Source organism: Nycticebus coucang, chromosome 6, assembly GCF_027406575.1.
Source record: "Nycticebus coucang isolate mNycCou1 chromosome 6, mNycCou1.pri, whole genome shotgun sequence".
Classification (NCBI taxonomy): Eukaryota; Metazoa; Chordata; class Mammalia; order Primates; family Lorisidae; genus Nycticebus; species Nycticebus coucang.
The window spans coordinates 24842179-24867068 of record NC_069785.1 but is presented as its reverse complement, the minus strand read 5'-3'; the positions used below and the strand labels follow the sequence as shown (position 1 = coordinate 24867068).

At 37.8% G+C, this 24890-nt stretch overlaps 1 protein-coding gene across 2 annotated transcripts in view; it reads right to left on the bottom strand.

Moving 5' to 3' along the window:
- PRKD1 (protein kinase D1) overlaps window positions 1-24890 on the bottom strand; it is a 295125-nt gene that overhangs the window by 85628 nt on the left and 184607 nt on the right. The gene's annotated exons all lie outside the window — the stretch shown is intronic.

The window sequence follows — 24890 nt, the reverse complement described above, 5'->3', positions numbered from 1 at the left end:
GTACAGGCGAAACCTACTAAATGCAGAATATAAATGTCTACATACAATAACTAAGAAAATGCCATGAAGGCCATGTTGAACAGTTTGATGAGAATATTTCAGATTGTATACGAAACCAGCACATTGTACCCCTTGATTGCACTAATGTACACATCTATGATTTAACAATAAAAAAATAAATAAAAAATGCTCTGTATGTGTATGGTAAGCAAATTACTATTTTAATCTGTCCATTTACTCTTTTAGTATACCTTTTATTTTCACATAAAGCTAGAATTATAGTCATACCTGATTTGGGCATTTATTTTCATTCCATTCCTTCTCTTTTTTTTTTTTTTAATAATAATGATGTCATTGTTGTTACTAAAAAATGACTAATTTATTATATAAATTCTAAATCAATTATCTACTGATTTCAGGATAATAAAGGACAAAAGGTATAGGAAAAAAGCTTAAAAGAAGAACGATGTTGATTTTAATTTAAATTTGAGGATTCCTGCTATGGTTTTTTCAGGTAAGTGATTACGGCCTACTGTTTTCACAGTGGACTATACCATCATGTAAGGGGTGGAGAGGAAGTAGTTTTCAAATTACAGATGGACTCCTTGAAATTCTGGTGATAGCCTCCTTCCTAGTCTGGAGAAACAGTCTCCATGTGGTGGGTAACTTTACTTTGTGCCAGACATGAAGGATCACGCAGGTCAGCGCACCACACTAGGTGAGGACTGCCAGTTCTGGAGGAGGAGTGCCTGACTCTGAAACTCAGCCTCCCTGCTGTCGAGCCGTCTGAGCCTGGCTGTGCTTCTCAACTCCGTGTGTCTTAACCCTCATCAGTAACATGAAGGTGAAATACATACTAGTAATTCCCTAAGGCTTTTGTAAAGATGTACAAAACATACAAAAAAGTACCTGGAATATTAACACTTTGTCATAGTAATCATTTGCTCATGTTTAGGAAATTCCTCGTGTTTCTCCAACCTCGCTTTGCAATGTCTGCTGACACACTATGAATATTTGCAACACGCCTGTCCTGTCCTGCTTATTCTGTTCAAATGCATGTCTAGTTCATTTGTTTTTGAAGTTATATGAAGATATTTCAGGGCTGAGCAGTGTGATCTTATTTTTTGTTTAGCTTCCATACAGAATAATTTTCAAAAGGCTATTTCTAAAGTGAAGGTTTTTCTCAGCTAAGTCTCTAATGTTTGCAAGTCATCAAGGAAAGCACTATAGTTAGGTACTGGATCCTAATTCTTTGCTTTTGCTTTCATTTGTTTTATATTTATGCTACAGACTAGAGAACAATCAGCTGGCATTTCAGGTACGCAATAGACATTTGTTACATGGATACATCATCTCTTTTCTCAAAGAAACATTTATTCATTCTACAAGTCTAAGCAAAAATTTACTTAGCATTTACTGTATATTCCAGGTAAAAGATTTTAGCCAAGCAGAAGTATGACAATGATCACTATTATCATTGTGTGAGATTACTTCCCATTTATTCAGTTTTATAATGTCCTTTATGTTTTCATAATTTTCTTATACTTGTATTAGGGTGGGATTATGTTCACAGGTTTATCGCAAAGAAATCCAAAATAACAGTGGCACAAACAAAATAGAAATACGCCACGTTCCCACGTAAAAAGGTGGACAGCTCCACGCTGCTAAGGGTAACTCTGTGCACCCAGGCTGCTTCCTGATGATCATTCTGATACAGCCTCAGTTTGTTTTTAACTCCAGCTCCCAAAACAGCCATCTGTTTTAGGATATGAAAAACTAGTGGTTGAAATCACTAAAGGAAGAGAAGAGGATGGATACTGGGAAACAAATCATTTGTTTCATAGTGAAATAGTTTTACATTTTTCATTGCCTTGAACAGCAGTGGAGCCAATTCATGAGTTCAATTTTAGAACTGCTAAGTTCAAGGAGCAACTGAGAAGACTGAGATAGTCAAGTCTGGGTGGATGAGGAGTAGACAAATGAACACACAGCATCCATGGTAAAGTTTAGATTTAGAACAGAGCATGGACTGGAGAGTTCATCTGGGACTCTTCAGCATAACGGTAACTATACAGCCATGTGCATTTGATATCCTCTAGAGCTTTAATTTCTAACATGGTAGCGCCTAGCCACATGTTGCTACCTAATTTAAATTTATTAAAACTTAATATAGCTCATAATTCACCTCCTCAGTCACACTAGCTACATACAAGTTACCAGTAGCCACATGTGACGAGCAATTATCATGTCGGAGAACGCAGGACAGTTTAATGACTGAAGAAAGGTGAATTGAACAGCACAGCTCAAGATAGAGAATTAACAAACAAAAGCAGGCTATGTACCTGGTAGATGACAGAGAAACTGATTTTTTCCACATTTGTTTACTATGTTCACATTTCATTTTATTCTTGTTTTATTACTATGGCAGTTACTAAAACATTTACTCTTAGACAAGTACTGCATAAATGCAATATATTATTTATTCTATTTAATCTCCAAAACTCACAAAATGAGTGCTATTATTATCCTTTTTTAATAGATGATGAAATTAAAGCTTTGAATATGGACAAATTAGGCTACAAATAATAAGAAAGTTCTGGAGAAAAACTTAGATCAATCTGAATCCAGTAATACATACAAATTTACAAAATAATCGTATCAACTGCAAATAAGTATTACTTTGCCTATTTTTCCCCAATATTTCTACTTCATTTACTTTTATGGTGTAATTACATTTACTAGAACTTCCTGAATAACGTTAAATACTAATAAAACTAGTTTTTTAGTTTTTTTTCTTAACCTTGATTGAACTGCTGCTTAGGTATTATTCTACTTAACTGATGCTGTTGACTGAGTCAGCTATTCCTTGTTATTTTAAAACAGGATATTTTTATTTCTAACTTTCTAATCATTTTTATTATAAGTGGATTTTTAATTTATGAATGATCATAACAGGCATGAAAGATTATAAAAACTGATTTATTACTGACATCAAATTCTCTTCTTATTCCTAGAATAACTTACTTGGTTATTTTGTATTATTCTCTTCTTTTGTTGTTTGTTTGGGGTCAGTTTTTTAGCATTTTTTAAAATTCTTTTAAATTTCTGAGTAATATAGGGGTACAGATGTTTTGAATACGTGTTTTTTTTTTTTTTTTTTTTTTTTTTAAGGCAGAGTTTCACTTAATCGACCTCGCTGGCAACCTCAAACTCTTGGGCTTAAAAGAGTCTTTTGGCTCAGCCTCCCAAGTAGCTGAGACTATAGGCACCCGCCACAACTCCTGGCTATTTTTAGAGACAGGGGTCTCGATCTTGCTCAGGCTGGTGTCGAACCCATGAGCTGAGGCAAGCCACCGGCCTCGGCCTCCCAGAGTACTAGGATTACCGGTGTGAGCCACCATGCCGGGCCATGGGTCATGTTTGTAATGCATGAGTCAGGGTTATAAGTGTACCCGTCCCCCAGACAGGGTTCACTGTACCTGAAAGGTAAATTTCCTCCCATCCTCCACCTCCTCGGGCTTGATTTCCTGTTTCACTTCCCTCACATGTGTGCTCAGTAGTGAGTTCTAATATACTAGTGACTACATGTGGTGTTTGTTTTTCCATTCTTTATATAATTCACTTAGGATAATGGTCTCCAGTTTCAAATTATGGCAAAAGGCATTAAATCATCTTTCTTCATAGCGAGTAGCACTACATGGTGTACATATGCAAGTTTTGTTAACCCACTCATGAACTGAGGGGCATCTGAGCTGATTCCACATCTTGGCAGTTGTGAATTGTGTTACAATAAACATTTGACCGTAGGTGTCTTTTTGATGAAATGACTTTTTTTCCTTTGTGAGATTGCTGGATTGAGTGGTAGATCTACTTTTAGTTCCTCAAGGAAGCACCAGACTGTTTTCCACAGAGGTTGTGCTAATTTGCAGTACTATCAACAAGTGTGTGAGTGTGCCTTCTCCTGAACCCATGCCAGCATTTATTGATTTTGGACTTTTCAGTACAGGCCATTCTAACAGTGGTGATTATGTCATCGTGGGCTTAATTTGCATTTCCCTGATGATTACTGATGTTGAGCATTTTTCATATGTTTATTGGTCATGTGTCTATCTTCCTTTGGAAAGATTCTGTTTATACTTTTTGCTCACTTTTTAATAGGGTTGATTTTTTTTTTTCTTGTTGATTTTGCTGAATTCTTTGTAGATTCTGATTATTAGCTCTTTATTGGATATACAGCTCACAAATATTTTCTTCCAATTTCTAGGTTGTATATTTGCTCTGTTGATTATTTCCTTGGCTGTGCAGAAGACTTTTAATTTAATCAAGTCCCATTTACTTATTTTTATTGTTCTGTGATTATGAATGTGATTTTTCTGAACATTTTTGAGTTTGCATATAGAAATCAAAAATAATATATCATTAACTGCATATAGGCACTGATTTCAGATACTCCTAGGTTTTATATTAGTAATATTTTACTACTACCTTGGTGGTTAGGAACATATTATTTTAAATCTCTACTTCTTGATAAAAAGTTCATCACTATGCCTAGGAAATAGTAATTACTCAAAAACATTAGCCATTGCACAGTGGACAAGGTCTACAGTTTTCTTTCATCTTCTTTCTTATACTGTAAATTTCAGGTTTTAATATTAAAATTTGGCAGTTTGGATAATCTATTGGACAAGATTTTCAAACATTATGTCTTCTAGAACAGTTTCTGCTGAAGTGTTTGACCAAAATTTCACCTAAAATTGCCTACCACAATGATTGTTTTTTGGAGGGTGGGAGAGGTTGAGGATTTGGCACATCTTAAACACATTTCAATGTCAAAATGTTTCAAAATTCAAATTTCAAAAAGAGTGTGTGTTGGCTTCCATTGTATCTATCAGAGAGTTAGAGGACATTTTAATAAATTTTTATAAACCAAATTAAATGAAGTAGGTAAATGTTCCTATTAAATTATATTTCAGTACTTAACTGAATTTAATTGTATCTCTGATGAAAATAATGGATTTTAACATAAATATGCAGATTTAAATTAATAAACTGTGAATATTTGAGTCACAATGTAATTAGCATACATTTAACATGATAATCCTCATTTTAAATCAGAAACGTTATTTGAAATGATAATAAGTAAGCATTAAAATAAAACAAAAAACAGAGGGCAATTTGTATAGAACTTCGAGCTTTAGTTTGAGTTAAAAGTTTCAGCCACTATTAAAAACTGCCTGTTAATGAGAAGGCCACAGGGCAGGAGAGAATGCAATCACCTCCTGAGATTCTTTTTAGTAATTGTCCTAGATAAAAGTGAAAAAAGAAAAAAATAAATAAAACTCTGAAGTGTAGCCATGTGCTGCATTTATTTTAAAAAGTTGATAAAATGAACCTAAAGATGGAAATTTAAGATGGAGAAAGATTTATTTGATGATAAGCAGAGAATCGATTAAGCATGTACCATATGGCAGATCTAGCCCATCTTCTTAAAGTGTGCTGTAAACATAACATTAGCACCAGTGATTCTGAGCAAAATGTTCCAAAAGGTGATTTTGCCTGCAGGATTATTACATTTAGTAAAGCTTTGAAGTCATTTTCAAAAGCCATTGTTCTCAGCACTCTAAGATCGTATCTGGCCTTCAACATTTCTTGATTCCTTTCACATTTACAGCAACATTCTCTGGATTATTTCTATACTCGGCATGATTAAACCAAACAAATACAGCAGCCTCCAGCACGCTGAAAACAAAGTCGCAGAAAATTCATGGCCAACTCTCTCACTGAAGAGAGCTGATAAATACACTGAGAATAAACAAAACAGGTCAAGTACCACAGGAGTGTGTTCACTGCACGTGGATTGGGGGATGATAAAGGTCGGGAAGAGAAGCAGTCAAAGAAAGGAGAAGTATCGAGAAAGATCTGCTGTAAAGCATGAAGGAATGTATAAATCTTGGATTCCAAACGAAATGGAATTTCTTAAATAGAAACACAGTGGGAATGAAGCTCAGAAGAAGAAACAAATGTGGGAAGTGAGGGGAACTGAAGGAATCATCATCTTTCCAAGGGAAGGTTAATAGAGCGAAGCTGTGGGGAAGACGGTGTATAATTAATTTGAAATCAACTGATGGCCAAGTGTGATATTTCAAGGTGAGGATCTAGTTTAAGACAAAGTTTGGAGTCTTTTTTAAAAACCTGTATCTTGTTTTTTTTTTTTTAGCCAAAAGCATCACATATGCAAAAGAACACATGTATGTGTCAAGAATAATAATAAGCGGCCATTGTGCTCTCCACCCAAATGAAGAAAGGGGCACAGCACTGTCTTGGAAGCTACCCTGTGATCCCTTCTACTTGGGTGCATTCAATGGAGAGGTATCAGTGTTTTCGTGAGACTAGTCAGGTGGGTGTTTAGGAGATCCAAAGAGGGGCACAGGAAGAACAGAGAGCCTGTGGAGACCAGTAAGCATCCAGGGCACCTTAAACTAAGAAAGGAGCAGAATATATATGAATATAAAAGAAAGAAAACCCCACAAAACACTGTTACAGAGGGATAGAAAGGCAACTATTATTCCATTTGTTGTTTGCTGTTTGTTGTTGTTATTCTTGCTTGTTCATTTTTGGAGTTGTTTTATTTTGGTTCATTGTTGCATGGATGAAACAAAATATTATTACCATTAAGAGAAAAAAGAGGGCCAGGTACAGTGGCTGACACCTGTAATCCAAGCACGCTGGGAGGCCGAGGCAGGTGGATTATTGAGCTCACAGGTTCAAGACCAGACTGAGCACAGCAAGACCTCATCTCTAAAAGTAGCCGGGTGTTGTGGCGGGAGCCTTTAGTCCCAGGTACTCGAGAGGCTAAGGCAAGAGAATCACTTGAGCCCAAGAGTTTGAGGTTGCTGTGAGCTGTGACGTCACAACACCCTACTAAGGGTGACAAAGTGAGACTGTCTCGAGAAAAAAAAAAGAGAGAGTTCAGGTTTGAGGGCCAAGAAAGAAGAGGATGGAGGGACTGATTTTCCGATATGAAAACACAGGAAAGAGGAGAACGAGGGGCACTCGGTGTCACAGATGAGGAAAAGGAAACGGGAGGGCCGAATGGTGCAGCCTCAGAAAACAGCCCCAGAATGGTTTAGTATCTGCTCCGTGACAGACCTGCTCAGTGACAATTCACAAAAGGCCATGCAGGCGCAGAATCCAGCCTACTGGAGCTGAGAAAGAAGAGGAGAGAGAGAGAGGAGGAGAGAGGGTGGGAGGGAGGAAAGAAGAAAGCCAGGGTGCGTGAACTTCTTCCCTCATTAAACCTTCAAGGTAAGTCTGTCCATTTCAAGCCAATAAATTGGTAATAATTTGTTAAAGTAACACAAGAACACTCATACAGAGAAGCACTGTTCCATTTACTCCAGCCGAGGTCTACGACAGATCTACCCAAACTGGTATTTTGGGACAAATTTCCTATGGTAAATAAACCATTACGTCTCCTTGCTTGCCTGCTCTCTTTCATATTTTCTTGCTTTCAGAAATGGGTATTGTATTAAAAAAATCCCCACACCTGATTTACCCACCACTCTCCATTATTCCCACAGCAAAAGTGAAAGTTTGTCTTGTGTTACATTTCTTGTGACTCTTTATGTTTTCTCACGAAAATGAGAATTTATACTTAGTAAGTTAGAAAGAATGAGATGAAAACAAAGATAATAAGCTGTCTCTTGTCACTGTTTATCAAGAATGTCCACATGGGACCAAGCCTGCCTTTCTCTTGTCAAGAGCCAAGGCACGTCTGACATGACATTATAAGCAGCATTATTCTCCATTGCCTTCTGAGGAGCATGAACCAAGCAGAGATATTTATTATGCTGAAATTATCAGGAGGGCACTTAAATATTTTAATTTCACAGTTAAATAACTTTAAATTAAAAAAAATATATTATCACTGAGACATGCCTCCCTTTCTCATGATTACATTGCCCTCTGTAAAAAAACTAAATTGACTCTTGTGGATCATAGTTTTAATTCTGTACTTTTGACTCAAATCTGCAATTTATATTCAAGAATTCACATACGTGGTGGTGAAATGCTTTTAAAAGGATTAGTAGAAGCCAATAACACTAATGGTATGCTGAGAAAATGAACAGTTAAGCTTTCAAAATTGCTGAATATAAAATGGTCATTCTCAATTACACTACCAATGACATTTTCCCCAGCGAAAAAGGTACATTGTATCTAAAGATAATGAACAAGTGGAAAGTAGGAGCTAGAAAAATGGCCACCAGTGACTGCACCTAATCTGATCGTAAAGTGTGAATCGTAAAGTGTGAATCGTACACTTTACTAAATTGTAAAGTGTGAATCTGTGTGCACTAGCGTTCATGGAATTAAGAATTTAGATATGCAATTTGACTTAAGGTTTTCTATTGTGCTAAATCATCTAGAAATGCAAATGTCATTATCTGGAAATGCCAACACGTTGGTGATTATTATGCACTTATTTATGTAACATCGTTTGAAGTGAAGACACTGAACTATGCACGTTGATCGGAAAGGAGGTACCAGTTGGAAGAATTTCCTTTCACCTGTACCTCACAGGTTTTTTCTAAAAGCCTCCATATGTCTGACAGGATAAACTGGGCTCAGAATCTCATTAAAATAATTTTACTTCCCTTGTAACATTCAAATATTCTTAAAAATTAGCTTATATGCTTCATGTAATTAGTAACAGACAAATGTTCCTGAAATCCCACTTTCATCGAAATCCCCCTCGTATCACCAAGCGGCTTCATGTTTCCCACTACATTATTCATTCGAGAAACATTTTTTCAACAGGAATTACTGGAAAGACACAATCTTAGCAAGCAGCAGAGAGGAGCATGAGGGACGTTAAGAGAAGTCAGACATGGTGTAGGTGCTCATGGTAACAATGAATCAACACAATTATACGTCGTAGAATAGGACAAAGGTAAAGAGTGGTGAGAGGGTGTCACATGAAGCCTGGAATCGCAACTGGGCCTTTGGAGGTAAAAGTGAAGCTTAAAAGGCAAAGCTGGGAGGAGACAGGCATTCTAGACAGAAAGACAGGCCTGGAATCGAAAAGCAGAGGGCAGTTCAAGGAGTGCCAGTTATTCAGTGCTGAATGAGTGAATACCCAAAGGCCACGTGCAGAAGTGTGCCAGGGAGAGGCTGCAGGGTGAGCCGGAACCTGTGGCGAGAGGCCAGGCTGCCTGCCTGGGGAGGCTGCTTAGCAGAAGGCACTGGAGGCTGTGAGCAGAGATGGCATCAGACGGAGCCAGGGCACGGGAAGATGGATGTGCAGGCTGGACGGCAGAGAAGATGAACTGAGAGACAGCAGACTTCAGAGCAGTGAGGACACGAGTTAGAAAGAATTTCAGGGTTTCCACATGCGGCTGCCACAATGGAAACCGATGTGAGAAAGCAAATGCAACCTACAGACCTGGCAGCTGATGCAGTGTGCAGTAAGAAGTGATCGGGAAAAGCCATCCCTGGTGACTAAGAGCCATTAGGACTGACGGGAACCCAGGTGGTCCCTTCCATGATGACACACCACCACCAGGAGGTTTCCCTGCATGGAGCAGGGAAATGGTGCTTTCCGTTCTAGAAAATTTGAGCTCGTGTGTCACTGGGATAACCAAGTGGGAAAATCCAGCAGAATGTTCCAATGGGCTTTAGGAGGTTCCTCCTAAGGGAAGAGGCCAAGCAGAGTTCTCTTCCATCCCTCAGAACTCTGCTTGGCCTCTTCCCTTAGGAGGAACCTCCTGAGACAAAGAAGAGGCAGGAATTCCGGGGAAGATAAGGGAGATGCCAAGTCCACACAGACGGCCTATGCAGTGCTTTTACATGATGAAAAAAGCGACTGCTGAGTAGGGTATGGAGTGAGGAACAGTAAAAACTAACATTTATTCTGCATGTAGCATATTTATCCAGCACTATGTTAAATAATTCATATGTTTGATCTCATTTAATCCTGACCTCAAACCATGGTGAGAAAGATTCTAATGTCATTATCAATTAATAAATGAGAAAATTAAGGCATTGGGAATTTAAAGAATTTGTCCAATGACATAATGCTAGTTAGTATGAACAAAGCGGGGATATTCCCAGGACTACCTGAGCCCACTGGCGATTTCTGCATAAGTTACAAACCTCTGTGCCCACATACCCCAAGGCTGTGGGGTTTCCATAGCTAAAATGTCCCTGACATTCTTCAAAGCCAATCTTGAGAGCCTAGTTCAAGAACCACCATCTCTAGGAAGTCTTCCGACTCTTCTTAAGAATTCTCTTTGGAATGTCTACAGTATATGGTCCTCAAGGCATAAATAACCATTTAGTTTACCTCTTTCATGTTTACATGGATGGAGCTGGAACATATTCTTCTTAGTAAAGTATCTCAAGAATGGAAGAAAAAGTACCCAATGTACTCAGCCCTACTATGAAACTAATTTAGGGCTTTCACATGAAAGCTATAACCCAGTTACAACTTAAGAATAGGGGGAAGGGGAAAAGAGAGGAGAGGGAGGGGGGAGGGGGATTGGTGGGATTACACCTGCGGTGCATCTTACAAGGGTATATGTGAAACTTGGTAAATGTGGAATGTAAGTGTCTTGGCACAGTAACTGAGAGAATGCCAGGAAGGCTATGTTAACCAGTGTGATGAAAGTGTGTCAAACGGTCTGTGAAACTAGTGAATGATGCCCCATGATCATATCAATGTACATAGCTATGATTTAATAAAAAAAATAGTTTTATGTAATTTCCCATATTTTGCATCAATCATTTAAGTCTATTGTCCTCTTTTCATCCACATATCTTGTTCCTTCAGACAGAGACTTGTTGCCCTTTATATTTTCATCTCTACACTATCCAGCAACCTGCGATCAGTAAAGGCAGTGATGTACCCAGGGTGGAAATAGTTTGCTAAAGCTCAACCCATGTCTCCAGACTCTAAAGAAATAAAAATTGCACTAAGGGATGAGCAGGCAGAAACGGTCCCAGCGATCTGTGTTAACCAAGATGGTTCTAAGACAGCAGACGGGCATGTTCAGCCTATTAAAACACGCAGGCCTGAAGGCACCATGACTAGGCAGGAAAGACACTGGTCCCTGGGTGGAGCTAAGCCCGGCTGTTCCTCACTAAATGTTCTGAAAATATACTTGGCTTCCCCGCAGTTATCACCCCCCTGAGAACGTTAGAAAATTAAGGCATACAACTTTTCCAGCGGACTAGCTGTTGAGCCTTATTTTAGAAGGTTTCTTGAAGTTTTCATTTCTGAATTCTAAGAGAATGTTTTTCACCCTTCATAGTCTACAAAAAGTATCTCTCCAAGAAAGTTTTATTTTTCATGCTTAAAAAAAATACGGAATCCTTCTTTGCTGTAAGGTTTAGCTAAAGCCTAAAATATAAGCTCCTCCAATTCCTGGCTCAAATTCACTTTGGCAACATTTCTCAGACTGCAGGGCCAAGGTGACTTCTTATCCTTTCCCACTGAAAAGTGCAAAGAGCAGCCCCTGTGGTAGAAGCCTGACTACCCTTGGGGTCAGGGGCACCTTATTTGTACACAGAGCATTGAACTTGATGACTCCTCGGCCGTATTTCTTTGTGCCTCAGTGCCTGTTTTCAGCTTTGCTTAAACGTTTTCCACAATGTTATTCCAAATGTATATGAGAAGGTGAATGGCAGACTAGATGCACGGGAAGGCTCTGTTCTTTCATCACCCGCAGTGGAACTTCACTGTGACAGAAGTGACAGGATAGTGTACCCAAACAGCTGCAAAGTTTCATTTTGGTGAACAAACAACAACGACAACAACAACAAAATATAGCATGCCAATGGAAGCTGATGTCTCAAACTCTCCTAGTGCAAGGGGATCACTTGATTCAATTTTGGCTTCACCTGGTGTGAGATTCTTTAACAAAAACGTAGACAGCTTAAAACTTTGAATCCTGTGCTATACACTATAACATGTTTTCCAGTAAAGGTGATACATTTTTGGATGAAAATTGCATCCTTTATGGACCTTTAGTTTAATATTTTAGAAAGAGAAGTAATTATAACTCAAAGAACGAGCAAAACATGCATCTTTATCCTCACCTGTGTGTGTATGGGCCTGTGTCATGTGTGAACAGTCTTTTCTATGCAATACTCAACCAGCTAACTATAACTCAAGTTCAGATGTTTATGCTTAGGAGAAAAAAAAAACCATTTCTATTTTGGACTGTATAGCTCTCATCAGCATTTAGTTTTAGAAATAGAAAGTTTTTTAACTCAGAATTTCTAACAGTAAGACAGATTCTCATTTTGATGATGACAGCTGATTTGGGGAAATGTTTTTTTCCATTTTAAAGTCTTCAAAAATGCACATTTAATATCTTTCCATAGTAACAGTATTATAAGGAGGAAGACACGATAAACCTTTGAATTTGGCTTGCACAATCCTTACAAAAATCTCCTTTCTCTCTTTGATAGTTTTGTGACACAGGATACTGAGGTCCTGTCCTGCCAATAGCTTGAAACCTACTGTCTTTGCCCATCTCCTCTTAATTTGAATCCTTTTTGGTTCTTTCTTGTATGAATGAAGAGAGTCCACTATTTACCTGGTGACACACTCACTTGATGAGTCCAAGTCTGAAAAGATGAACTCAGAAGCACCAGGGTCCTCATACAAGGTCTAGGGTGGAGGCACTTAGGGGCCTGGCTACAGGAAATGTAGGCAGTGGAGGAGGTCGGGGCTTTAAGCTGGGGCTCTACTTTCTGGCATCTCATCCCACTACACCTGTTAGACAACTGTGACGACTGTGCTTCTTTAACCTCCTTCTCTACACTCAGGGTGCTCCACGTACCCCATTCAGTGGCTTCATTAATTTTCCCATTGTCTGTGCTAAGATCCCTATCTAAGTTAAGCCCCTTCAGATCTATTGCCCTATTTTGATACCTTCAGCTTTTCTTCCAGAGGTTCAACCGCAGACACCAAACCAGAGCTGAAGTCTTGCTACAGTTTCTAGATCAGGTGTCCTCAAACTTTTTAAACAGGGAGACAATTCACTGTCCCTCAGACCGTTGGAGGGCCAGACTATAGTTTAAAAAAAAAAAAACTATGAACAAATTCCTATGCGCACTGCACATATCTTATTTTGAAGTAAAAAATAAAACAGGAACAAATACAATTCACACCGCCTCATGTGGCCTGCGGGCCACAGTTTGAAGACCCCTGTTCTAGATGACCTACTCTAAGGAATGTCAGTTCTTAGATTCCAGCACACCAGGAGACACTACTTGTCACTTATCACCTGTTAACACCTTGGCTGAATTAGTAAACTATCCTTAGTTTCTCCACCTGCAAAGTGGGAATGGTAAACACTTCACTTATTTAATGAAATATTTTAAGCATTACTTGTAATATAGGTAAGACTGGATGTTCCACTCAGGTAAGCGTTGCCAGGCCCTCTATCTGAGGGGCTAATGCTGACTACAGCACTGACCACCAGCTGACTTTGCACAAAATACCCCATCTTTGTTGCCAGAAGCCTTCTTCTGCCTGGCTTCTAAAGCGTGGTCTGCTTTACTCCGTTCTCCATCCCGTCTCTGACTAACCCCCAGCCCTCACCTGAACCTTCCAGAAGAGAATGTGCTCAGGTCAGCCACTTCCATTCTGTCTTTCTTCAGGACTGGGTGCTCTCTGCTACAGACAAGGTCTGACACTAAGTTCACAAACTTATCCTACAAAAAGTGCTACCTACATCATTGTCAAATATCACTACAGTCACCTTCAAAGTACTACCCTTGGGAAACTATGCACTGATTCCAGCATGTAGTCTACCCTTTGAAGCAATTTTGGAACATTTTTTTTCTGGAATGGCCATGAAAGCTGACAGCATGTGACCCCTGAGGTTCTGAATGTCATCGATTGTCTTCCTTTCAACATTTCCTTCATCTTTGAATAAAGAAAAAAGTCATTGGGGGCCAGATCAGGTAAGTATAGGAGGTGTTCAAATACAGTTATTTGTTTACTGGCTAAAAACTCCCTCACAGACAGTGCCATGTAAGCTGGTGTATACAAGAGCCATTAGTTGTTGGCCAAGATTTTCAGTTAAGATTTTTCTGAAACTGGGCAGCGCCTGTGGCTCAGTGAGTAGGGCGCTGGCCCCATATTCCAAGGGTGGTGGGTTCAAACCCAGCCCCAGCCAAACTGCAACAACAAAAAAAATAGCCAGGCGTTGTGGCGGGCGCCTGTAGTCCCAGCTGCTCGGGAGGCTGAGGCAAGAGAATTGCGTAAGCCCAAGAGTTGGAGGTTGCTGTGAGCCATGTGACGCCACGGCACTCTACCCGAGGGCGATACAGTGAGACTGTGTCTCTACAAAAAAAAAAAAAAAAAAAAAGATTTTTCTGAAACTGTACCTGCACCTTTCTCAACTCACTAAAATTAATTCAAGATGGATAAAAGATCTAAATCTAAAGCATGAAACTATAAAAATCCTTGAAAAAAGTGTGGGGAAAACATTTGAAGTTACTGGACTGGGGAAACACTTTATGAAGAAGACTTCTGTGGCAATTGCAAAACTAAAATAAACAAATGGGACTTAATTAAATTGAATAGCTTCTGTGCAGCTAAGGAGATAACCAAAGCAAATACATAGCCATCAGAATGGGAAAAGATATTTGCATATTATGAATCAGACAAAAGCTTGATAACTAGGATCTACAGAGAACTCAAATTAAGCAACATTAAAAAAAGCCAACAATCCCTTATATCAATGGACAAGAGAGAGGAACAGAACCTTCCCTAAAGAAGATAGATGAATAGCTAAAAAAATGCTCATCATCCTTGATTATTAGAAAAATGAAAATCAAAACCACCCTGACATATCACCTAACCTCAGCGAGAATGGCCCTCATCACAAAATCTCAAAGCTGCAGATGCTGGTATAGATGTGGAGAGAAGGGAACACTTATACTGTTGGTGGGACTGCAAACTCATAAAACCTTTTTGGAAATAAGTATGGAGAATCCTCAATGAACTCAAACTAGACCTCCCATTTGATCCTGCAATCCCATTACTGGGTATCTATCCAAAGGGGGGTAGGGGTGGGGAAATATTTTATCATAAGGACATTTGCACTAGACTGTTTATTGTAGCTCAATTCACAATTGCCAAACTGTGGAAACAACCTAAATGCCCACTAATCCAGGCATGGATTCACAAGCTGTAGTGTATGTACACCATGGAAAACTATTCAGCCACTAAAAAAGATGAGACTTTACATCTTTTGTAAACTCTGGATGGAGTTGAAACATATTCTTCTTAGTAAAGCATCACAAGAATAGAGAAGCAAGAATCCAACGTACTCAATTCTGATATGAGGACAATTGATGATTTAGTAAGTGGTGGGGGGTGGAGTAATGGGGGGAGGAGAGAAAGGGAAGGGAGTGTTGGGGGGTCACAGTGTGTAACATACCTTTTGGAGGTGGGGCACAATCATAAAAGGGACTTTACCTAATAGCTGCAATCAATGTAATCTAGTTCTCTGTACCCTCAATGAATCCTTAACAATAAAAAAATAATTAATTAAAAAAAGATTTTTGTCTTTCTCTGTTGATGTTTATTTGGGCTGCTATGCATCTCATAGTCAACCAATGATTTTAACACAGAATTCGATGAATTTTTGCAATATTTTCATCAGTTCTGCTCATTACTGGCCTCTCTGATCTCTTTCATAGACACGCTTTCTCTCCCCTCAGAAAAACATTTAACCTGTGTGCATACTGCTATTTTCTTCATGGCATTATCCCCATAAACCTGGTCTAACATGTCCCTGATTTCATTTCTATTCTTGTCAAATATAACAAGAAGTTTACAAATGTTTGTTCCTAGCTGTAATTCAAGTTCTGACATTCTCACCATGTATGCAGAAACACACAACAATAACGAACACCACTAAGCAAGACATCCCCACACATCAGCAGCAACACAGGAACCGTGCCTCGCATGCCTCTGAGCTGAGCAAGCAGCACCCTGCTGGCGCTCTTCTAATCGGTTAAAGTCTAAACACGTTGTAACTTACGTGCTCACACTTTAATGCTGATATGCAGGAAACACCTCTTCTAAGTCAGGAATTTGGAATTTCCAAGTGCTTTGTGTTCTCAGGCTATAAAGTCGGATTCTGGTGACCAACCATTGTTGAAGATTCAGTTAAATCTCATATGTTTTGCAGCATGTTTGGGTTAAATCAATCCATTTATGCCCCCAGAGGGATAACAAATCCAACGTCCTGTATTATATCTAATGTCATCCCAGAGATCCCGGAAATCCACACCAAAAAAATAGCAATGCAAATCATGACAAAGAAGTTGCTACTGAAACTGTTAGAATGAATGGCTTTAAAACCTGTTATAAAAAAGGAAAAAGTTTTTACATAAATACTTCTGAATTTCAAACAGGAATTTAAGTCTTCCGTAGACCACAAGAGCTAGGTGACATCTAACAGAACAAAAATTAACATCATGGTTAGAAATCCTAATATTGTTACGAAAAGGACAAGTATGCTCCAAATCATTATTTGTTTTAAGACAAAATTATGGCTTAGAAGATGAAGAGGTTTAGAGGTCGTGTAACCCAACCTCCAATCTCTGCGTTGTCACTCACAGAGTTACTCAGATACTTCCCCTGCAATGGGCAATTTATTTGCTCAGAACAGAACTTAACCCATTTCAGTCTTCTCAGTAAGATTTTCCTTAGGCTGAGCCCAAATATGCTTCCTATTGGTCTTACTTGTTTTTGCTCTTGTCATAGAGGACATATCTCATTCTTATTCCATTCAAATAACCTTTCAAATATTTAAAAATATGCATCTAATTCCTATGAATTAGGAATGAATTAGGAACCCTAATTAGGAATGAATTAAGAACCCCCTACTTCCTTCCACCTGAATCTGCCTGTCCAGCAGGAGACTTTAGATACTCCAACAATTCTTCTTATAACCCTGTCTGTAGGCTCTTGCCATCCAAGGATCCCTCTCTAAAAGGCTGCACTTTATTGAAATTGTTAAAAATAGGATGCCCAGAACTGAAAATGATACAGGCTAGGTTCCAACTACACAGATGCCATAAGATGTTATCCCCCTTGCTCCGTGCTAACCAAAGGCCACTTTAATTTTCTAGGTAGACAATCACTTCACATGGAGTCTATATTAATAAAACCCACCATTGATTTAATCAGCCTTTTCAGCTCAAAAGTCAACTTGCCCAATTACAAGATAGACTAGACCTTGGTTCCTAGCAGCTTAGTAAGTTAAAGGTGAAATTTCTTATGGACCACTTCTGAATGTTGTGACCTTAAAGAATAAAAGGTTGCATTCTTGGAGGCAATAAATATTTACTGATCACCTACTATGTTCCAAAATCTGCGAGGCACTAAGATAATGCAGCAAAAGGTAACGGATACAAAACCCTCTCCTGCTGCACACTACTGCAGGAGACAGCTAATAAAACAGATTAATAAATCATATGGTGGTGAGAAGTATGAAAGAGAAAATATAAAACAAGAAGGGGATAGAGATGGGAAGTTTCAAGGACTTTTAAACGCAAATATTTTAGAAATGGGGGCTATGAAAGGTCTCCCTGAGCTGCTGCATCTGAGTAAGAATGAGAAAACGGAGGTGTGAACCAGACAGACATCTGGGGCAGGAGCATTCCAGGTAAAGAGAACAGCAGCCACAAGGATGCCCAGGTGGGAGCAGCCTCAGAGTGCTCAAGAGATAGCAGAGGCTGATGAGAGCACACGGAGCATCTCAGCCACTCCACAGACACTGTTGATGGGTATAGCCCTGAGGGGAGGAGATGGAAAGTAATGGAAGACATTCGGACAAAAGAGTAAAATAACCCAACTCAGGATTTAGTTGGCTATTCTAGCAGCTGTATTATGAGTAGACTGCGTGGGTGTAGGGACAGAGGCAGGTGAGAGCTGATGTTAGCTAGGACCAGGGTGAAAGCAGCAGAGAAAGTGACGTGCTCCACATCTGGATCTGTGTTGAAGGGAGAGGAGACAAGGTTTCATCAAAGAGCTGATGTAGAATATAAAAAAGAGATAAAAGAGATGACTCCAAATTTGTGATCTGAGCAACAGAAAGCATAGAGATGCCATTTACTGGGATGGGGAACAGTCTGGTAGCCGCGGGTGTGGAGGGAAACAGGAGGGAGTAAGTTTCAGCCATGCTGGCTTTGTAAAACTTACTAGATATTCCAAGAGAGGATGTTGAGTCTAGAGGCAGCTGGAATTGAGAGTCTGGAGTTAAGAAGAGACATTTTCAAATTGGAAAGAGTATACAGAGGAAGAGCACCAGGCAATGGAGACTGGTAAATACTACCTCAGATTTTCAAAAGGAAAAAGAAAGGGAAAAAATGGTAGACAAATAAACCTAAAATATAAATTTCTGATTGGATTATTGAAGAGGTTGAGAGCATTTTGGAGAAAAAAAAATGTTGATTTGCTGATTTCTTTGATCCAGATGACAGATGAAGTCCCTTTGCTTCAGGGGTCTTTGGCATTTACTGACAGATGAGCCAACGCACAGCCATTGAAGTCTCTTGTTTTCAGCAAATCACATCCCCCAGTGATTTGATCCCCCAGCTTATCAGGCTGGCCTAATAAGTTAAAAAACACACCAAGAGCTGAACATTGCACATCACAGATGGAGGATTAATGTTTGCATGTCTATCACCAGGAAAATATCTGGTAATACCCTGCCCAGAGTCATGCACCGGGCCTACACATGCACATACATACGGACAAAGGCTTTTGAGTGTTTTTTCTTTCTTTCAAATCAGTATCTTCCAAGAAGAAACAGTAGCTTTAATATAAAACATGAAATATATACAAAGCTAAAACAGAAGTTGCTTATTAATACATGAAAATCTAGTTTCCCAAATTTTGAAATAAAATTAGGATTAAAGCTGATTTTTTTTTTTCACGTCTTCTTCTATCAGGTAATCTATTTAAAGGCCTATAAAGACTGTTAATGGTTATGGGGTTTCCTTTGGGAATGATGAACAAAACATTTCTCAAGTTAGATAACAGAACGGCTGCACAACTGTGTGCATATCCTAAAAACCACTAAATCGCAAATCATATATGAGTACATTTCATGGTATATAAATTATATCTCAGTTAAGATGTTTTAAAAATGTCTCTAAGACAGTGATTTTCAACTGGTATGCCGTGAAAAATTTTAAAGAGCATTAATTACATTATTTTCAAAAGAAGTTCAAAGCACAGTGAATGTATTATTTTTCTTACTCTTTTTTTTTTTTTTTTATCAACATAGTTTAAGTATGCCACAAAAGTTTCACTATAGGTTCCAGTGTGTCATGAGATCAAAAAGGTTGAAAACCACTCCTCTAAGAGCCGGCAGAAAACAAATCAAGATGATGAAGTGAATTACTTCACATTATTTCAACACATTCTGCCTTTGAAACCTTCAGCCATCTCCGTTTTTTGTTTGCTGTCTTTGCTAGAGATACAGTTTTTACCGAGTGTTTCTGAATTACGAGACACAGTTTAAAATCTCAAAAATGAGTGGTAACTCATGCTCAGCCTCACCTCAGTGGAGGTGACTTCAGTAAACAGAAGAGTTCAAGATGCAGCAGAGGAGGGGCGCCTACTTCAGATGGTGACCACCAAAAGACGCAGAAGCTGAGGGTCCGTTCCTTTGAATTGTCAAGAAAACCCTGGAATCCAAATTTTTATTTGAACTCTCTATATTTTTAAGTGTCTGCCCTAAAATTCAAGAAAAAATGTTTTGTTGGCCCAATAAAACCTATCTGCAAATCCAGCCTACCCACTGGCAGTTGGAAGCCACAGCTTGTCACCTAGTCAAAAAAAAAGAAATGAATGTACCTGCATTTAAAGCCATTCCTGCTCTGATCATAAGTAATTTAAAATCTCAGGATCAGCAGCTAATGCATATGGCTGCCTCTTTTGAAAACTATTCTTAACACCACGCTCTAAGGCAGCCAGCCTCTTATACTCAGAAGGTAAATAATAGTATCAACATAACTCCTAGCATTTCCATAGCATAAATGAATATATGTACACAAGATTAAACATTTAATTAAAAGTTAAAATTTCATCTGAATTACCATTTTCTAAAATCAGGATGGTGTGCATCATGTATGCAGATTTGCTTTCACTCACATTTTAAATTTCATGAAGCTGTTTCGTGACAGCCGCTGATTAGCAGTATGTTAACCCATGGCAAACATCTATTTTATTAAAAATCTCTGTGCAAAATAACTTTGGGGGGAAAGCAATAATGTTGTAATATAAAATTCTGCTTCACGAATTGGACTAAAGAAATTTCAGGTAATCACACTTCACTTCTTTTTCATTCTTTTTGACATGATTGTACTTGAATTTCTCCGGCAATTTCAGCAAATATATTTTTAACTTTAACAAACAGTAAGCTTTAATGTACTCCTGTTTGACATAATAAAATTGTATGACTCCCACGGCTTTCTGCTTTTTTGATATTATGTAAGAACCCTGTAATTTTGTATGCCAGGGAAGACAGCACCTGAGAATAAACGCTTATTCAAACGCGCAGAGCGGCGCTTGGAGATGCATAAGGTATTTCTAAAGTAACTTGAGGTCAAAATTCACCAGAAAACAAGAGAAGCTCAAGTAAACTTTACTGAAATGTGTTTTTCTGATTACATCTTATATTTCAAATTTTTCTAAAAACTGTTATCAGCAGTCACATGGGATCTCTCAATGCATAGATATTTACAGCACTAACCTAGTGTTTCCCTACTTCAAAGATTTGGGTATTTGAAGTACGTTTTGGTAAAATTGGAAAATGACATTTGAAACATAAATAAATGTTTCCAATTACTATTATCTACATAATTACATATGATATAAAACTTTTTACATTACTAAAATTAAGTAAAGAAGGGATGGTTTTCCAGGATGTCGTTTTGTAATGAAGAGAGCAAAGTATCAAGTGTAACGGTATTATTTAAAAGGAATGGTTTTTTTTTTATAGTTTTGAAATTTCATAAAACAAGCTTTAACAAGCTCTGTCAAGCTTGACAGGGTAGAAATGAGATATTATACATTACTTATTAGAGAAAAACCTATATGGTAGGCACGGGTTAGCCTACTGAATCAACTTCTGCCTTCCAGATTGTCACTTAAACTTAAATGCTGTTTATACAGCATATCCATGCAACAGAAAACATTCGTACCCTCTTAATATTTTGAAATTCAAAAAGGAATTTAAATGCTGTGGAAAATCCTAGCTTGTCCCATTCTCTTCTAACCTTTGGAAAGATACCGTTGGGTTGTCTAACAAAAGACCTTTACCCATTTACTTTCCAATAAATAGCACGGGAGGCTGCACATTCCCTCATATCCAACCTCATCAATGCTGTACCAGGACCAACCTTTGAATTTTTGACAACCCACCAGGTGAAAACTACATTATATTAACTTGCATTTCTCAGATTACGGATGAAGTTGACGAATTTTCCAAATGTTTATTCATTTTCCATTTGTCTTTACATATTTTAAGTTCTCTTGTGCACTGTCCAGATCTTTGTGAATTTTTCCTTTGATTAATTTGACCTGTTTTTATTTCTGTAGAAGGTTTCACCTATACTTTAACTCTCAATCTTTTGTCTTTTATAGCAAAGTTGTCTCCAATTCTTGTGCTAGTGTTTTATATTTATGTTATTTTTTACTGTTCAGGAGTTTAAATATTTTAGTTAGTGTGAATCTGGCAATAATTTTCCTTATGGTTTTAGAGTTTTGAGATTTGTTTTGTAGTTTTTAACTGTTCAGAATTTATTTTCTAAGTGGATATCCATTTGTTCCAGCATCATCTATTGTAGAATCCGTTCTTTTTTTCCTACTGGTTCAAAATGAAACTAAATTTTTTACACATACATGTATCTCTTTTTTGAATCTGTTTTTCTCCTTATCGAACTCTAAGGTAAAATCACATTGTTTTTATTACGTAATACAAAGTACATTTTGATATCTGCCAAGAGTAAGCTTCCTCTATCATTCTTCTTCTAGAAGGTACTCTTTGTTTTATTTTTATATTATACATATTTTCAAATCTAAAGAAAAAATAGTATAGTGAACCCATACTCTCACCATAAGATTCAAAAACTACCAAGATTTTTCATAATTTGTTTCATTTATCCTCTTTGTTTCCTTTCCTGAAGTATTTTAAAGCAAATTATAGGCATTTTGTCACTAATACTTCTACATATTTCAAAGTGCATTTCTGAAAAAGAAAACAAATATTTTCATTTATAATTATAAATGCCTTTGTCACATCTACAGATACTAAAAAATTCATTCCTGGTATCATCTAATTTCTACTCCATAAACAAATGTCTTGAATAGTTTCAAAACTAGTTTCACAAGTGATTAGTCTGAATAAGGTCTGAACGATACATCACAGTTTGTGGTTATGTCCCCGAAATCTCTTCTGTTCCCGAGCAGCCCCGTCCTCTTCCTGTCTTTCTTTTATGCCTCTGACATATAAAAGCAGCCCAACTATTTCTGCTCCTTGTTTTTTCACTTGTTCCTCTTTCTCCCATATTTTTTACAGAAGAATGTTACCTCTGGAGGCTTGATTAAATTCAATTTCAACTCTTTTTGACAAGAACATTTCTGTAATGGTTAATATTATGTGTCAACGTGACTAAACCGTGGTACTTAGTCTTGGGTTAAAAATTATTCTAGATGTTTCTGTGAAGGTATTTTTTTAAGTGAGATAATAGTAGACTTTGACTAAAACAGATTACTATGGAAGCATAGTGTAGATGGGCGTTATCCAATTAACCAAAGACTTTAACAAATTAAAAAAAAAAAAAAAAGTCTGGCCTTTCCTGAGAAAGAGGGAATTCTGCCCACAGACTGCTTTGGGATTCCAGCTGCAAGATCAACTCTTCCCCTGGTCTCTGCTGGCCTACGCTACAGATTTTGGACTTGCCAGCCCAATCACTTGTGCCAATTTCTCTCTCTCCTCTACCCCCAGCACACACACACACACACACACACACACACACATCCCATCAGCTCTGTTTCGGTGGAGAACCCTGCCTAATATAACTCAGAACTGTGTACTTGTACTTCATTTTGCATAACGTTCCGAGGTGCCCAATGTCTGCCTGTCCCACTGTAGTAATACTGATTGATAAAAAGATTCAGGTGTGACATCCTGATCTTCTCGTTGTGAACATCCTCACTAAACGTTCATCTAATGAAGAGGCTATGAAAGTGTGGTCCTTGGCCTAGCAGCATCACCTAGAAATCTTTTAGAAATGCATACTCTTTGTCCCTCCCCAAACATAAGGAATCTGAAACCCTGAGGCCTAGATCCAATAATCTGTGTTTTAACTGGTCCTCGAGGAGATGCTGATGACGCACACCAAATTTGACAACCAATGCTGTAATGATTTCATCCACCTATGAACAACGCCTGAATCAATAATTTTATTAGAGGCAATCTAATAGTTATTTTTCTAATTCCATCATTCATTCCACATTACTAGTCAGAATGTTTCTATAACAAGTATCTTTTCCTAATAAACTAGTTCTATTTGGTTACTTCACAATTCAATTAGTATATAAAAGGCAAAAATTTTAATTATTTACTTTTACTTGTGAATTTTTTCAATATTTTTAGTTGTGTTTAATATTCTTTTTCACATCACAAGCCCACAGAATTTTATAGATTTGATGTGTTTCCATCGATTGAGCTTATTTATTCATTTGGATGAATAATTGTTCCACCTTTACTCAGTGGGAGACCCTCTCTGTTGACTCCTATATCTTTTTGATGAGACTCTGTTTTTATAATTTCTTTGCTTCCTTGCGTAACGATAGTGTGAGCTCATTTTGTATATTTCTAGTCTCAGACTTAAATCCTCTGATCTTCTGTGCATCTCAACAGGCCATAATCGGGACAGCCAAGATATTCTTATTTCCTGCTCCAGATCACCTTTTTACATAAAGAAAACTTCCTTTTGAAATTTTTCAGTATTGAAAAAAACTTACAACTGATGTGTGAAGAGCTAAAATGTTTATTTTATTGAACGTTTCTATCTAGAAATACAAAATTATCTCCTTTGCAGTTCTTTTAATGTCTTCCAGGAATGTGTTATGGTTTTCCTTTAAAGGTACTTATATCTCTAAAGTTTATTCATAAGTATTGTATGAATTATGGATTTCTTATCAACCGCAGCCCTTCAATTGCTTGTAAGAGCTTTTCAGTTGACTCTCTTAGGTTTACCTGTTAGACAACCAACTTGTTTAAAAAAAAAAAAAAATAGCGGTTGTTTTTCTCCTTTCTCGTGCTTATACACAACTTCTTTTATTTACGTCATTAGCTATGACCTCCTGATATTTACTAATGGCAGTAGTAGACCATTCTTTGTTTTATTCCAGACTTTTCATGAAAGTCTGGAATAAAACACTTAACTTCACTTAACTATTATATGCTATGCCTGACACAGGTGTCTTAAAATGATATTTTATCAGGTTAAGAAAATTTCTCTTTATTCCTAATTTACCACATATTTATCTCAGAAATCAATACAAAGCTTTCCCAGTACTTATTGAGAGGATTATAACATTTTTCCTTTTAATCTATTAATGCAAGAAACTTAAAAAATAAATTTTTAGTAACTGTACCATGTTTACTTCTAGAATAAATCTTTTTTTTAATAGAGACAGAGTCTCACTTTATGGCCCTCGGTAGAATGCTGTGGCCTCACACAGCTCACAGCAACCTCCAACTCCTGGGCTTAAGCGATTCTTTTGCCTCAGCCTCCCGAGTAGCTGGGACTACAGGCGCCTGCCTCAATACCTGGCTATT